Raw genomic sequence first — 16721 nt, forward strand, 5'->3', positions numbered from 1 at the left:
TTTTTTGTCTCAAATAAGGTATGAGAAGTAGCGATGAAAATTTTACACAGTTGATGCATTTTCTGTAAAATACAAGCAAGACATTACCCCTTTTTGTTCATTTTGTCACAACACAAATGAAACTATTCTCCACCTTTTGTGGGACTGCATTTATAGTCAGACCTTCTGGAATGATCTGAATCTCTTTTTTAATAGGAAATTAGATTTGCAACTTAAGTTTAAGGATGAAATTGTACTGTTTGGTTTGCTAAATGATGTAACTTCTTCTCAGAAGAAATATGTGTTTATACGAGCAAGTATTTGAAACAGAAACCCAACTTTTATGTCTTCATCTCCTACCTAAAAACACTTGGTTATGGCACAAATGCCAAAGCTCTTAAAACCAGAGCTTTTTGTGATGAATTGGACTATATTTATAGTTTATTTATGGTCTCTTTTAATTGCAATGCATTTCATTATCTGTTTATAACATACCTCAAGCCCCATTTCTCACTGGTTTAACACTGCAATGTATTTGATAATTTGTAAATAAAGATGTAATTTTTAAAAAATGATGTTTACCATCAGTGTGCAAAGACAGGAATTGCACATAGTTGATCACAAAGTCAAGTACCAATCATAATGAAAGACACTTTAAAAAAGGGACAAGGCTAATTTTTTTTACAAAAGCATGTTTATCTTAACCCGACACGTCTCTCAAAGACAGCGTTTGGGAAAGGGCAGAGCCTTTGAAAAAAACTCGGAGGGTGATTGGATGAACATTCTGTCTGTCACATCTTTACGTCCAATCAGAGCAACAAAACATGGGACATAGCCACTAACAAGCTGTGCCCCTACCTAAGGAGTAAACTCGATAGAGAACTGCATATTGTGACTGTACACATGTCAGTATATGACTTTTGTCATTTTTGAAAAGAAAACAACTCAGTGCTGTTCTTTGTTCTTCTTTAAACATAGAAATGTCATCAAGTTCCTTGCCACAAAGTGACAGTGGCAAGGAACAAAGGCTTTTAACAGACAGAAACCTTTTACAGAAGCAGACTCATGTGAAACAGACATCTCGCACTGTGTTTGAGTTTAGAGGGGGTCAGAGGAAGACAGGTGCAGGGCCACAACAGCAAATAAAACACATTTATAGGCACAATACCACAACATCAATAATCGTAAAAGTATGGGTGCCTGGAATTTACATGAGCGTGTATGATAAGTAAAATGGGCAAAGCTTTAATTTTAATCACTACAGTTGAAGTCAAGCTGCTCTAATATTCACATTAGCATTTATGATATGATAATAGATGTGAGACAAATATTCATAGCTAAGCAGCTGGAGTCTGGCAGAAATAATGCAACAGGTCATCCACAGCAATACTTCAGAGCAAACCAAGAAGATGTGGAGCTCAGTAACTCAAACGGAGATCAATGGTCAGTATAACCTGATACATACATGCAAAGATTTATAACTGATTTTAAAGATATGATATGCATACATGAAGACTAATGAGGGCAGAGGGATATATTGTTTTTCAATCATGTTTGTAATGTGGCATGTGCAATAGTCACACCCCAGGATGAGTGATGTCAGTCATCAAAGGCTTCATTATAGTCTATTATAAAAAGTGCCTGATATCACCACCTGCAGTCAGAGAACTGAGCACTGTGCATGCAGGATTGGTATGTCTACATGTGAGCAGCTTGTTTAGGCTATAAGTTACACTGCTGCTGTCACACTGGTGCAGCTCCATAGGAAGATGGCAAGTTACTTAGAGCTCATCATGATGCTCCTTGGGAGGGTTAAATCACTGTAACACACCTCACACCAAAGGAAAATCTGTTAAGATTATTTAGAACCATCAAATAATGAAGGCTTCACTGACTAGGTGGGAATCAGACTCAAAATGGGTCCACTTATTTTCTAGTGTGTACCAGTCTATTCTAGATATAAATTGATATGCAGTATGATACAAATGCATTTAGAGAAAAATAAGGGAGAGGGAGAGAAGAGCTCACTGCAAACACAGTGGACCATAGAATAAGATCAGAAGTGAGATTCTAATTATTTCATCTGAAATAAGTTGTGTAACACAGATACTGCTGCTTTACTGTATTATTTTAAATGAAGTGCCATGTTTCAACCAAAATCTAACCTTTTGTTTTTTCCAGACCTAACTGAGTGTTTTCTGTACCCTAACCATGTGTAATTTGCAGTGGTGGCTAGTGTATTTTTCTACAGGGGGGCTACAACAAAATCCCAATTGACCTATGGCTAAGCCACGCCCCCTTCACTCACTCGAACAAACAATGAACATTCAGTGACAGGCGCTATGGCAGTTGTCACAGTAGGAGACATTTCACAGGAGGCCATTGATGATTTTTGGAGACAGAAAGATCACATATCATCTATAAGTCACCAAAAGGGTCTAACCTATGCATTGGAGGGATATATTAATCATTTTATTGTCAAGAAGGTTGATAAAAAGCTTCAGTTACAATCCAAAATTTACAGGTCCCAGTGCAAACATGATAAACCGCATCTCATTGCCATAACAATCTCAGACCATAAGATAGAGGATCAGCAACAAAGAGCCACTGAAGTTAAGGTTTTTGGCTCAGAATATGAGAAGAATATAACAGCCTTTTTACCATCTTTACCAAGAGTGTCTCTCCGTTAGTTTGGTGCTACAGTTTTTACATTGAATCATTCAGCGTAACGTTTGCCAGCCTTTGCTATCTCGACTATTACAGATAAGTTCATGAAGCTAAGCTCCAGGGGCTCTAATTTCATTGCGCAGCGCAGGGTGGCAGAGCATGGCGCACCCCGCACAGTGGTAATTTCATTCGGCGCATCACCAATTGGCAATTTGGTAGACCGGGCTGCACCGAGATGGGTGTGGCGGCCCACCAGGGGGAGGTGTCGACAGATTCAGCTTGGTGCAGTGACAATTTCGTGCCAAAACACTGCACGGAAGGTGCGCTGAAAGCCCGCCAGCTCCAACCTGGTCTATTCTAGGCGTGCGCCTGGTGTAGTGGTAATTTGGCTGACAGGCGCGTAGTGCGCACGCGTCACCAAATCCTCACAGGCAGGTTTCCAGAGTTCCAGAGGTTTCAGGCACATTTCAATGCAATAAACAACCACAGCAACCACTATTTAATGTAACCGTCTGAACCAGCATATACATTTGTATCTATATAAATTGTCCCGTCACATCTGATGTCAGATCAAAGATGTTTGTCACGCGTAATTGAAACTCAACCTGATGGCAGCTGGGAGTGATAAAAACTAGCGAGTTCACATCTCTCAGCCAACCACAAACAGCCACGGCATCCGATACAGAGTATATATTTGGCTTCTCTCATCTCATGAAATTCAAAAGTAAAGAAAAAAAGGGAGAGGCTCGCTGAATAAATGTAAGTCAGTCGGTGTCTTAAGGATTTACCTGTGATTGCCCATATTTTTCTATTTAAATCTTTATTCTTAACATGATCTAAAAAGATGGAGAACATTATTGCAAGGAGGATGAGGAGGAGATACTGGGAGAGAATATATCACCAAAGGTTCTCCTATTTAGCGATGACAGAGCAGGAATGCAGGTGGATCACAAGCATGATGCCTGGATTAGCCTGCTGCTGTGTTTAATGTAATTGTCACTTAATTTTGGAATCCTATTCATGACACAGGAACAGATTACATCTGTCCCGCGAGGTGGTCCACACAGTGACACACAGTGGCCTCTGCTGCGCAGCCCAGTGGCCACTGTGTGCCTTCTATGCTCCGACAGCTTTTTTTTTTGGCCCTTCTCCTTACATCATTGAACCGTTTTTTACATTGGGCAGCAGTTCTCAGGAAATCTGGGCAAACTTGATTGACAATATTAGTAACTTCCTCCCAGGCAGTTTTTGCATCATCAGCCCGTGGAGGTCTGTTAGCATTACCATATATTCTGGTACTGCGAGTTTGGACCTCCTGGGACAGCACATCAGTTTCCTCCTGGGAGAAATTTGGCCGCCTGGAGCTGCTGCTGCTGTCTTGGTCCATGGTGGTGGCCAGGTGAAATTGGCACTGCGCCTTGTCCGCAGCGCATTTAAAGGCATGGAGAGGCGTTCATTTGATTGGTGAAGATTACACTCGGCTGTGTTAAACCCACTCACGCCTTCTCTCCTCCCTCTTTGCCACTTGCGCCGGTATGTAGCCTCAAAGACGATGTTGGCTTACCTTAGAACAGGTGTAGACATCTGTGTTAATTGTATTCATGCTGAGTTGATGTTGTGGTCTACTGCACAGTTATATCCAAAGAACACACTTTTCTCGGTTAAGATGTGGCTTAGGAAAGGGTAAAAAATACACTCCGTCGCCCAGCTTCTCAGGATACCTTGTGTTGGAGTCGTATGTACCCCATGAACACCGTTTGACCATTTTTAAACTTAAAATCTCAAAAAAAAAACCCTCATAAAACCAGATGAAAACTGACTTTCTCCCGTTCATTTCAATGGATGTCCAGGCAGCAGCTGTCCAAGTGTATGGAATGGCTATGCGTACTGTGATTGCCTCATCGCGTTTGAGAGTAGGACTTAGTCATAGGTCAGTTGGATATGTATATGAGGTATTGCAACAGATGTTACTACACTGAGAGTTAAGTTGTATTAATATGCCTTCTTACCTCCGCCAAGGAGGTTATGTGATCAGGTGGGTTTGTTCATTTGTTTGCAACATAACAAAAAGTTGAGGACGGATTTTGATGAAATTTTCAGAAAATGGCAGAAATGGCATAAGGAAGAACTGAGTAGATTTTGGGACTGATCCAGATCACCATCTGGATCCAGGAATTTTTTTAAGACCATGGGTGAGACTGTCAGTGCATCTGTTGGCACCAGCAGGCAATGCTTCCACCATGACAGTCCACTCGTAGCGAAACCAATGCTTTGCCTCACCGTGTTTCCACCCCACCGGGAAGGGAGTATTCAGCAAATGCTGTGGTTGGGGGCACATGGTGACGGATCCAGGAATTTTTTTAACAATTCTTCACTATTTGGAGATAGGGCTAATGGCGGAGGTCTGCGCTGTCCGAGCGCTTTTCTAGTTTACATCTGCATTTGTTTGGTTGGTTGGTGAACAAATATTAAAATACGATAGCTATAGTAAGGGTCATCAGCCGCCACAAGTAGCTAACTCCTATCATAGTCAACTTAAATTTGTAAATTACCACACATTATTACAAATCAACTCAATACATGACAATAATATGTTAAAGTGCTTATTTAATGTTTATTTTAAATAGAAACATTTACAAAAGACATAAGGTGGAAGTATTCACTGCTTCAATAGTGACTGATTGGGTAAAAAATATAAATGCCAGACCTGAATGTAGCAAAAATGTTAAAACACACAAAACTATTACATCTTTATTGACTTACTTTCTTCATATTATTAGTCTAATATGCCATCAGTGGACTTTCACCCTCTATCACAGCTTTGTTGCTTCATCCTGACATCCAGTCAGTTTCTCCTCCAGTATCCTCATCACAAAAGACCTTATTGTTAAACACAATTGAGTTTTCTTATTTCATTTTGCTAACAGTCTTCCTAGCAACTCTTGATGAGCTTAACAACAAACACAGACGCAATTTCTGGCAGAAAGTCAGCGATTTACTGCGACGGCACGTGACTTAGGGTGAATCTCACTTTTACCCCTTGGTTTTGCGCGCTCATGACAGGTGAAGGGGTGTCCCAGTTCTTTTTTGAATCGAAGGCTAGGGCCAAGGGCTACATAGCCCTTGAAACGAAGATTTTCCAGGACCATACTTGAAACCAAGGGGTATGATGACTTCTCTATGCTCTGTGTTTAATTGTGAAATTGCACAACAGACTAGTAAGGAGGTGCATAAATGTATAAATATTGTTGGCATAAAGATTATAGAAAACACAGCAGTCCGGCTTTCACTCTGTAGCCACTGAGGATTGTAGTTTATTGTGTTTTCGGTATTTACACGTGTAACAAGGGCTATTAACAGTATAAATAAATGGAGAAGCTTTATTGTCATCTCTGATGATACAGCTGTACAGGATATAACAGAATGTACTTCTCTGCTGCCACCTGTTGGCGAGTGGTTAGTGTAAATTTCTTCGGGGGCACCCAATTGTAGCTCCTATCTCTTGTACTGAAGAAGAGCGAATGCACACGTGCAGTTTATAACAGCTGTCTATGAAAGGCTGTGGCAGCTCGAGCCCGGCGCCCCAGGGAGAAAAATGAGTGAACAGGAAGTAAAAGCAAACTCGTAGTACATTTGTGATCTGCTTATTTATGGCACATTTTAATCTCTTAATAAATCATATTTATACAGTGCATGATAGAGTTTATATACATTCATTGATATATAAAGCAAATGCATATGTATTCAATGAACTTAAGATCTGTCCTCTCTTTGTGGAGAGAGTGATGGGGAGGCGGTGCCTTAGCGCCTCCCATTGACCAGCCGCCACTGGTAATTTGTCTACAAAAGGGCATACAAAAGTTGCATAGGGTAAAGAAATAACCATTATTTGACTTAGTTTTAATATGGTGTAGCAGGAACTGAATTTGATAAGTCTTTGGCAGAATTACATGTAATAAATGCAACCACACTGGGGAGTGAGACTTTTTCCATCATGCCAAATGATATAAGATTTATTTGAGAATGAGTGATAGTAGAAATAGGGTAACCTGTTTCCTTTTAAGGGTTGGTCTACCAGCTCTTGACATGTTTTTTTTTTTTCTTTTTTTTTTTTTTTTACATGTGTCTGTTGGAGTCTGGCTGGTTTATTCATTGTGTCTTAGATAAAATTGGTTTTGAGGGTTTTTTTTCCAATCATGGCCACATATCCTGCAGTGGTCTGTATCCCCTGTTGGAATACTAATAGTGAGTGCAAGGTGAAGGGGTTTTCCATTAAATCACTGTCTGCAATGATTTGTATGACATTCAGATTCTTTGCCATTGGCTCATTACCTCTGTGCAACTATACAACAAGATGGAAACCACCTCTGCAGGTTATGAGCTTGGTCTGTGAGAAGAATTCATCCCTCAGGCCTGTAATCTGTTTTGCCTCCCCTATTGCTACATTTCACCTCAATGATGTCAGGCAGCTTTATGGTCAGCCATCACTCTTAAGAACAATAGGATCAGGGGTCAGTCTGAGCCCTTCTTTCAGTGAGACCATACAATGTCACTCTGGAGATGAGCCCCGCTTTCTCTCCTCACTGTGCTTATTGGCTGAAATATCTGCTCACTGTGCCACTTTTGACATGTAATCTACTGCAGGCAGCGGCAGGGAGGGAGCCTGATGATAAATCTTCTCTGGTGCTGAGCGTGTTTTATGGGTATCACGTCCTTACTGCTAAACTATGCTTGAGTGTTCCCCCAGCACTGAGATGAATGTAAAACAGCTCTCTATGGAGGCTGGTCTCTGAGGACAGCCATGTGTTTTCTGGTACCCACTAAGTTATTTAACCATGAAGTGATTTGAGCCCAGCTGGGAGAGGCTCTTCTGTAGCTTGTGCCAACGAGGCGGCTAAACATAGTTCTGAACATTATAGTTTATAATTATATACTTCCAACATGATATGTGATTACATGGACCATCTGTTCTGTTAGAGCGGAATAAACTTTCAAGATATGTATGTGCCGTTTGAGAAACTCTCCAGTGACTTACATAGCTTACAATTTAAATAATATTTGGAGACTAAGACTCTGTTCAGACTGATGCATTTTCATTTACCTAACAGAAACAAAATATCAAAGCAGCAACATGTAACTTCCACCTTATAAATAGTGGTTGTAATGGTGATCTAACAGTACAGTAATTTTAAAGGGGTGAGTGCCATCAATACTTCTGCATAGTATTGCTCAACTAATTAAACTAAAACATACTATTGCTAACTCAAGATGCACTCTTGAGTTATATTTTGGAATTGTAGTGGTATTTCACAATTAAGTTGACAACATATGTTGAAACCTATGACAATAAAGAAGATGGATAGTCCAGGACACCTTTGAAAGAGAGAGATCAGGAAATTTCCATTAACAACAACACAAAAAAGAAAAAAAAGACCTCAGTGTCAACTAGAAAAGCACCTGGAGAGCGCAGACCTCCGCCTTTAGCCCTATCTCCCAGTAGTGAAGAATCCTTTATAAAAATTCCTGGATCCGTCCCCATGTGCCCCACGGCATTCACCAATTACTCCCTCCCCGGTGGGGTGGAAACGTGGTGAGGCAAGGCAATGGCTTCGCTATGGGTGGCCTGTCATGGCAGAAGCATTGCCTGCCGGTGCCAACAGATGCACTGACAGTCTCACCCATGGTCTCACTGGAAGACTGGAAGTCATGGCAGAGGGTGAATATTCCTCTATTCCTCCAAGCATTGGGAGTATTCTTGCTGCAATTCACTGTCTCTCTCTCTGTTACGCTCCGACTCGTCTCCTCGACCGGGCATGCATCTTTGAAACTCTACAAACTCCAAAACTTTGAATAGAAACACACCCAAAATGCTACTGGGATTGAAGTTACTCATGTCCGCCATCTGCTGGTGTAAAGTGGTAACAGCACAGACCTCGGCCATTAGCCCTATCTCCCAATAGTACAGAATCCTTAAAAAAATTCCTGGATCCAGATGGTGATCCGGATTACTCCCAAAATCTACTCAGTTCTGCCTTATGCCATTTCTGACAATTCCTGAAAATTTCATTAAAATCTGTCCACAACTTTTTGAGTTATGTTGCTAACAAACGAACAAACCCACCCGATCACAAAACCTCCTTGGCCAAGGTAACTACAACTCCTGGCTACCTTAACAGCTAACAACAACTGCCAGTGACTGCAGTTGAGGTAGCATGCTCCATCACTAGCAGCAAAACAAAACCCTACACTTATACTAGAACTGACATTCTGTTTATAAGAGACTGCTTCTTGACTACTGCAAAGGAAGTGTGCCCATGGAGTTTACAGCTTTCCCGACGGGCATTTAGAATAGGGTGCTTGGAGAATGAAAGGAGGAGGACGCGGAGTCAGCACGACACCTGCAGCCGGGTCAGGAGGAGACAGAGATGGCATTGTGCAAGAAGGTGGAAGCGGGGCAAACAGCCGGGTTGCAGGCTAGGCTAAGAGCAGCCCCACACAAACCTGCCATACCAAGCATCTTTCTCACTGGTGCCCACTCCCTAGCCAACAAGCTGGACAACATAAGACTGCAGATTTTTAACCACCGCTTGGACGACTATCTATCTATCTATCTATCTATCTATCTATCTATAGCACATTGGTTCCCTGCATTTAGCTTCATGCAACTTTGGCAGCAGGCTGTGGTTCTCTCATAAGAAGTGTGTGTGGCTTTACATCACAAGTTCACACACCAGTCTTCAGCTAAAAAGAAGCCTGTTAGCCCATGTCAGTACTGTTTGATAAATTCTCTGAGACTCGAAGAACACAGGGATAGCTTCTTACCTGCAAGTCTGACTCCAATCCAGCCATGTTGCTGTTTAACTGACGAGTATTATGTAGATATGCCACATTTAAAAAGATTGCAAATAACAGGCTGTAAGGGCTTTCAGAGTCATATTACACACAATGCAGTAATATTACTACACCTTGTTAGTAGAGATGGTTCTTTCTTTTCTTACGGTTTCTCCTTGGTTAACCTGACATGCAAGGTAGACTGTTTTACATAGCTATTGCATGGGACATGTCTCACATACATCTAGGGGACAGATGTGGTGCTACTCTTTTAGGACTTTCACATAAGCCTTTTGGCATTTATCAAGAGAGTTATCAGAGTGGTCATATTAGTTTAAAAAAAGCATAAAAAGCAAAGAGAAAGGACAACAGCTGTATTTATTTACAATCAAATGAGGACTACATTAATAGCAAAAGACAGACTTTTTTGTTGACAAGGACGTCACTTGCTGCTGGACATCAGAAACAATGCATATTTAAGGCGCCTCCTTATTTGCTTCATATTTGTGGCCACAGGGCTATGTTCTTTTGTTTAAAACTGCCAGTGTCATTGTTTCCCAAAGGCTCTGTCATTTTGGCCCTACAAAGGAACCTCAGACTTTCACTTAAACTTGGCCTGTGGTGAATCAAAAGTCTGTTTGAAAGGCTCCATAAAGCCAAGTTACTTTTTATTGACATAATTTAATATTTTCTTATCAAGCAAGATATCATAGAGAGGCTAAAACTGGTTTGTTCAGTCCAGTTCAGTCTACTTTATTCATTCCAAAAGGCAGTTTAGCTTTTACAACTCTCCCAGACCTCATACATTTACAAACAAATGGCAAATAGGAGTGTGTCAGAGCCAGTAAATAAATCAGTACATACATATGCACACTGGCAGCTTCGTGCGCCCCCATGAATAATGAAACATGCAAGGGCCCAGCAGAGAATTAAATACACAGTTAAGGTTAAAGCAAGAAATAAATAAGGCTTTCTTGGATGCATCATGTTTAACATTTTGTGAATATATGTGTGTACCATCTTAACAATGCAACATTCATTCCTTGTTACAAATGTTAAAGAGCCTCAAAAGAATGGGAGGCTAAAGGTCTTTACACACTGGGTCCGTTATTTTCGGATGCGTTTTTTTTCTGATCCATATTCCGAAAAATGACACGCACTCCTACTTTGCACACTGAGTCCAATGCGTTTTTATTTGCCTTCACTGTGAAAATTCGTAGAATATGGCCAATTGTTTTGTATTGTGAGCCTGTGGCTCCGTCACTCCTTTAAAATCCCTCTGGATCCATCCTGACAGAGACCTTCATTCAGCACCCGCTCATGCACCATAGTCAGCCGGCAACCTCCGGCAATGAAGCCAGTCGGGAAGTGCAAAACATTGCAATACAGTCAGGGTCCACTTGAGGCTGGCTGCAGGAACACTGGAAGTCCTGTCTGAACAGCCGGATTTACACTAGAAATAAACTGGTTTACAGCCTGGTTCAACAAAACAAACGTGTCTTATTAGCTTATGTCTTCATGTGCTCTCATTGTACGGGGGGGGTGAATTATTTTGTACCACAATAGTTTAGATTATAGTTAAGAAAAACCTCACTGCAGACTGATTGGTGCGTCTCATTTGATTGACACATAGGTCGAGAGGCAGAAGCTACGTTTCAGTCGACCAGAATACTAGCTAGCTAGCTGACAGGAAGTCAAGCTTAGTGGTCGGGTCATCAGGTTGATCCTAGGTTTGGTTGAGACCGCGATTTTAATATGGAAGCCACCGCAGATTGGTTTCAAGAGCTGTTTGAGTCCACCTATTGTAAGGGGTTTTTGTAAGGGTTTGTCCAATTCTTTCTACAGTCTATGGTTATGACCTGTGTGTAAGCTACAAACGTATGCCTTTGTCTGTTATTTCCATGGCTGATATCCACATAATACACAGGCCAACTACTGTGTTTTAAGTGAGGTTTCAGTGTGAGAGATGGAGAAAGAGAGGAGGGGTCAGGCGGTGGTGGGCAAGCGAAGAGAAAGCACTGTTTTGAATCATCGGTCACTCATTTAAATGACTTGGACTGATGCGATCTTTTGTGTAAAATCAAACCTGTTCCGAAAAAAAATTATGACTGACGAAAATTTCGACGTGTGCAATCTTGATTAGAACAACACGAGCTCGATTTTCTTTATTTAATGTAGCCCAGTCTAAAATAGGTCATTTCAGACAAATACATATGTCAAAGTCTCTAAAAATACATTTAATAAAGTTCTTTTAAGAGATTAAAACGTGTTAAGCATTAAACAAGATAAATATGTTCATAAAAGAGCGAAATGTTATGTTTTAAATGTTTAAGTTAATCAGCTCATAATTGTTAAGAAACAACGCATTAAGCAGACTACAATGTCTTTGTCAAGGTGTAAATAAAGTTGATTGAAATTCAAACAAGTTTGTTCACAGCGTACAGAGGAGTAGCGTGGTCTTTTTCCACAACCTAACATCAGTGAATGTTAGGCTGTCAATCTTTTGTTTTTGTAATTGTATTGGTTGTCATTATACTCTAGTCCTATCAGAAAGGTAGAGGGGCGGGACATGTTTGCAGCAGCAGAAAGGAACAGAGGATTATAGCGCAGGCGCTCTTGCCTAGACACAGCCCAAGCGCGGAGCTGCAAAGGACTGAAGCATTGTCTGATACTTTGGTGTATGCAGAGTAAACCGATGAGTAATGGACATGTTGAAACTTGCACAAGGTAAATCCTTTTGTGTGAGTATGTTACACTGCTTCGGAAAGTTGTAGTGTGTGTAAAAACGTGATGCTAAGCGTGATTAGCGTATTAGCGCTAGCGGGACTAGTATGTATCTGCACTGAGGTAGCAGCTAATGTTACGTGATTGTGTAGTATATGTATGTTTGCTAGTTTCTCTGAAGGTCACACTGACTTGGTGTGATGATTAAATAAGTTTAAGATGAATTTAAAGAGACTGATAGTCATCTTATGCATGCAGTGGACCAGGAAGATCTCTTTGGACCCGCTGCGTGTGCAGAAGTCTGAGCTATCCCTGTGTCTGGAACTTTGCCGCTCACCCTTAAACCTCACTGACTGTTCCTGTGCACCATCCATTCCCCCCTCCTCAACCTCCGACTAGCCACTGACAGAACTAAGGATTTGTGAGTTAAAACCTAACAGTGCACGTCACACCGTTCACAAGCATCGAAACAGGCGTGCAACGTTTTATTTTGGGGTTAAAAAAACTATTTTATGTGGACTTATACTGTGTTTTATGTCATGTTTAATTTTTATTCAACTAAAGTTGATATTCAATTTTAAAGTGATGTCTAAGTGTCATGTTTACATTCCATTTATGTGTGTTTTGGATTAAGAGGGAACATTGTGTTATAAATTAATTCTTAGTGAGAGTTAACAGGTTGATAACTTCAATTTTCTCGCTAAGTGGAGGCACCGCCAGTCATTTAAAATTCATTAGATAAATCTACGAAGAGTTTAAAAACTTAAAAGCGAGATATTTTCCCTCCTGTTACACAGGTTAGCCAGAAGGTAATTAAATCAAAGTACCCAGGGCCCCGCCCATAGTACTACAACTCTTTTAATATTATATTACATCTATAGCCTCATGGGTTGGGTGCTACATTAACATGCAAAAAATTGGGATGTAAAAAAAAAGGACATTGTGCAAAGGCCTTAGGTATGTTATGGGTTTGTTTTCCTGTGAGCAGTAGAAGGTGTTGGCTGCTGGCTTTTACCATGAACTGGAAGATGTGTGATGTGTTGTTTTCACAAAATAAAGAGACGGTTTTGGATCGTGGCCTCTGAGAAGGCAAGGCTGGGTACCCCTGAGCCATGGAGAAAACATCTTGCATGAGATTTCAGTTTCTCCAGGGGCTTGTCAAGCCGCTTGTGGATGATGGTTATACTCTCCACCCTTTTTTAGCTAAATTGGTAGACTGTAAGGGGTCAAGTGTGTCATCAGCTCACTTTCACAAATGCATCCTATAATTGTTGTTTCAGATTCCAAGCTTCAGCTTTTCTATTTTCGGTCAAGCGCCAACATCACTGGATTCTCCTCTATTTTGCAGAAATCTCTCCCTCCCTGGTGTCATGTCTTTTAAACATAGGCTTCCTTAATATCTCTCTCCTCTTAGTCAAGCTGCTCTGATGCCTTAGCCACCCTCATTATTGCCTCAGACTTGTCAAAAACGTCTAAAGCCTCAAACTACTTGAATGACTTCAAGAAACTGACTTTCTGGTTTCTGCTCTACTAATGTATTTAAAGTGGTCTAAACACAGCTATGCATCCCAAACTTGTGACTCGTATTTAATTTTTTTGCAACAGAAGCAGATTGAAAAATCAAACAGGGTGAAAAACTTTGAAGAAGTGCACAATAACCACATATTCAGCTCCTAAAAATCTTAATTGCATCTCTGCTGGATCAATTTTCCACAAAGGTTAGACTAAAACCTCTCTTGCTTGTTTGATAAAGGAAACATTCAGCAACTCCAGCCGAATTCTTCCTTTCAAGCATGAACAGTTATTATACCAAAACTGTCTCCTGTAACTGTTGAAGTCATTCTCATACGTGGGTGGTGTATAAAAAAGAAAACGAAGATGAATAGTCTTTTTGTTTTTGAGGAAAAAAACATTTTTGAACCTTGTAACCACTGAATAGTTTTCGGATTTCTCATCATTAAATTCTAGGCACATTACAAATAAATGTGCATGTATGCACAAACTTTAATGATGAGAAAGGCAGCAGGGCTTACATTTTGTGCCTCTCTAATGTTCTCTAGGTATAAACTTAGATTCTCTCTGGTATTGCATGCTAACTGCAAATTAATGATGGAAATGTGTCTCGCCGTTGTCATTAGAAAGGCTACGACAAAATAGACCCTTTTTGGCACCGTTTCATCTTTCCCCAAGTTACATAAAGTATTCATTGCAGTGTTTTTTTCACTACCTATTCACAGCAAGGTTTTCTTTTTTACTGTGCTTCACGTCAGTCACCCTGGCCCAGTTTCATTGCATTTGAAAGACGAAGGTTTCAATCTGCAGAGTGGAAAAAAGGACGCAGACACACATGGGGTGATTTGATGGAATAGAGCAGAGGTGTTGTTCATGATCTCTATTTACAGGACTGTTTGAGCCAAACACGCAGATGTGATAATGCTGCTGCTCTTTCTCAGCTCCCTTCATTCAAACATTTGACTCTTGTCTTACTCCTCCGTTCAACTTCCTCTTTAGATATCACTCATGGCTTTTGGGGTATTTATGAACTAGCAATGGTCATTTTAAGCCAAGGTGGCAGTGGAAACACGGAGCTCATTCACCTACATTAACCTTAAAACAGGAAGTGATGATAAGAGACTGGGATTCAGCACAGAGATAAGCAAAATGTGCTCTTATTTAGCAGAGTAGTGATGACAATGAAATGGCGTTATGGAAAAAAATGTCCAAAAAATTTATGTGACTAAAACAGATAGAAGACATCAGTATCCTAAATGTACTGCAAAATAGACCACCAATAGACTAGGAAGTTTCTGTGTAAATGTTGGAAAGCTTGAATAAAACAGTAGCAGATCTTTTGTAGTCTACAGCTGACAGGTTTTTGTTCTTGATATTTTTGGATGAAGCAAAAATTGTAACAAATTCCCTGGAACAGTAACCTGACACAACAGATGGATGTGTTTCACACATCCATCTGGAAAGCCTTCAATACTAAGCATTTAAGAAAGGGCAGAGGCGTTGAAAAAAGCTCGGAGTGTGATTGAATGAACGTTCTGTCTGTCACATCTTTACTGGCCAGTCAGAGCAACAAAACATGTGACGTAGCCGCGACCGAGATGCGCATGTGCAGCCACCGAGGAAAAACAAACCATGGCGACTGTAGACATGTCAGTACCCAACTTTTGTCCTTTTTGAAAAGAAAACAACCCACTGCTGTTCTTTGTTCTTCTTTTAATGAAGAAATGTCATCAAGTTCTGATAAAACAGGCGCTTTAACAGCATCTACGCTCTTTCACCATAATTGCATCAGTCTCTTGTTGCTGCTTGCTTACGTTGCGACCCAGCTGCACCTGAAAGTTCTACCCCTGGTCGCTGATTGTTCCTGTAACTTTCTAACTGGCCCAAATGGTTTAGATGGGAGCTTTGCAAGATGGATTTGCCGGTGAGAAACAAAGAAACAGGTGTATCCATCTGCTTTGCAAGGTTACTGGAACAGTAGTTCTCAAACTGGGGTCCGGGGACCCCTGAGGGTCTGTGAGACACAGCTTGGGTGTCCACAAAATACTTTCAAAGAAATTATTAAGGTAATGTTATGCCATTCAAAATCAAATAAATACTTATAGAGACTGAAGTGCTATAAAATAACCATACTAAACCAGTGACTCCCACATAAGTCCCCTTTGGGCCAATAAAAACTCAGGATTGTGACATATCACGTAAATCTTTCACTCGTCAGCAAGTCCAGCAATCCAGCTGGCAACACTGGATAAATATTTAGGGCGAGTCCACTGCAAGTGATGCAAGGCCCAAACCAGCTACACTGAGAAAATATGATGACAGCTATCTTGACTTTGGTTTAATTGAGAACAGCAACAGACCATAATGTGTTGTGTGTCTTCATGTGAAGCCATGAAGCCCGCCAAGCTAAAGCGCCATCTGATAACAAAGCACGCAGAGTTTACGGTCAAAACTGATTTTTTTTCCCACCGAAATGGTAAGGAATACATCTTCCAGAAAACTAGTCAAAGGATCACAAAAAGTAAGAACACATTCATGGACAGGAGCTTGTATTTAGGTTGAAGAGTTTGAAATACATCATGTAGGAGTACAAAAGGCAGTTAACATATGTTTAATCAGCTTGACGGTTGTGTGGGGGTCCTTGAAAAATTTCCTGCCCTGAAAGGGGCCCCTAGAATTATGTTCTCTCTCATGATAATACAACAGCTAGAAATAGCTTTGTTGATAAGGCCAGCACACATTTTACATGAAACCACTAGTTTTACAGCTGTGTGCGACAAAGTTTCATAAGTAAAACAGATATATTACATGCCTGTCTGGGAGCAAGATGACAATTATAGGATTGTCTTTATATCTAATTTGTATCTATGCTGATTCTGCTCTGTGCATGAATGCAGGGTATTCTCCTAAAAACCTTTCTTCCTTGGGTTGCCTTTGTTTGTCTGTTGCAGATTTATTGGTTTGAAACTGAATCCTACCCGTGCAAATAAGTGACATGTTCTTTTAGT

At 40.7% G+C, this 16721-nt stretch overlaps 1 protein-coding gene across 3 annotated transcripts in view; it reads left to right on the forward strand.

The window, feature by feature from the left end:
• Positions 1 to 16721, forward strand: part of alk (ALK receptor tyrosine kinase) — a 755603-nt gene that overhangs the window by 511822 nt on the left and 227060 nt on the right. The window contains exons 1-2 of one of the 3 annotated variants that reach the window (XM_041812832.1): positions 12072 to 12204; positions 12460 to 12622. The exons of 1 other annotated variant lie outside the window; for it this stretch is intronic. The gene's annotated coding sequence lies outside the window, so the exon portion shown is untranslated. Of the gene's footprint in view, positions 1 to 12071; positions 12219 to 12459; positions 12623 to 16721 lie in introns of those variants that run through there. One more of the 3 variants, XM_041812831.1, reaches the window with a different exon arrangement.

The sequence above is a fragment of the Cheilinus undulatus genome, linkage group 18 (genome assembly GCF_018320785.1).
Source record: "Cheilinus undulatus linkage group 18, ASM1832078v1, whole genome shotgun sequence".
In the NCBI taxonomy this organism is placed as follows: Eukaryota; Metazoa; Chordata; class Actinopteri; order Labriformes; family Labridae; genus Cheilinus; species Cheilinus undulatus.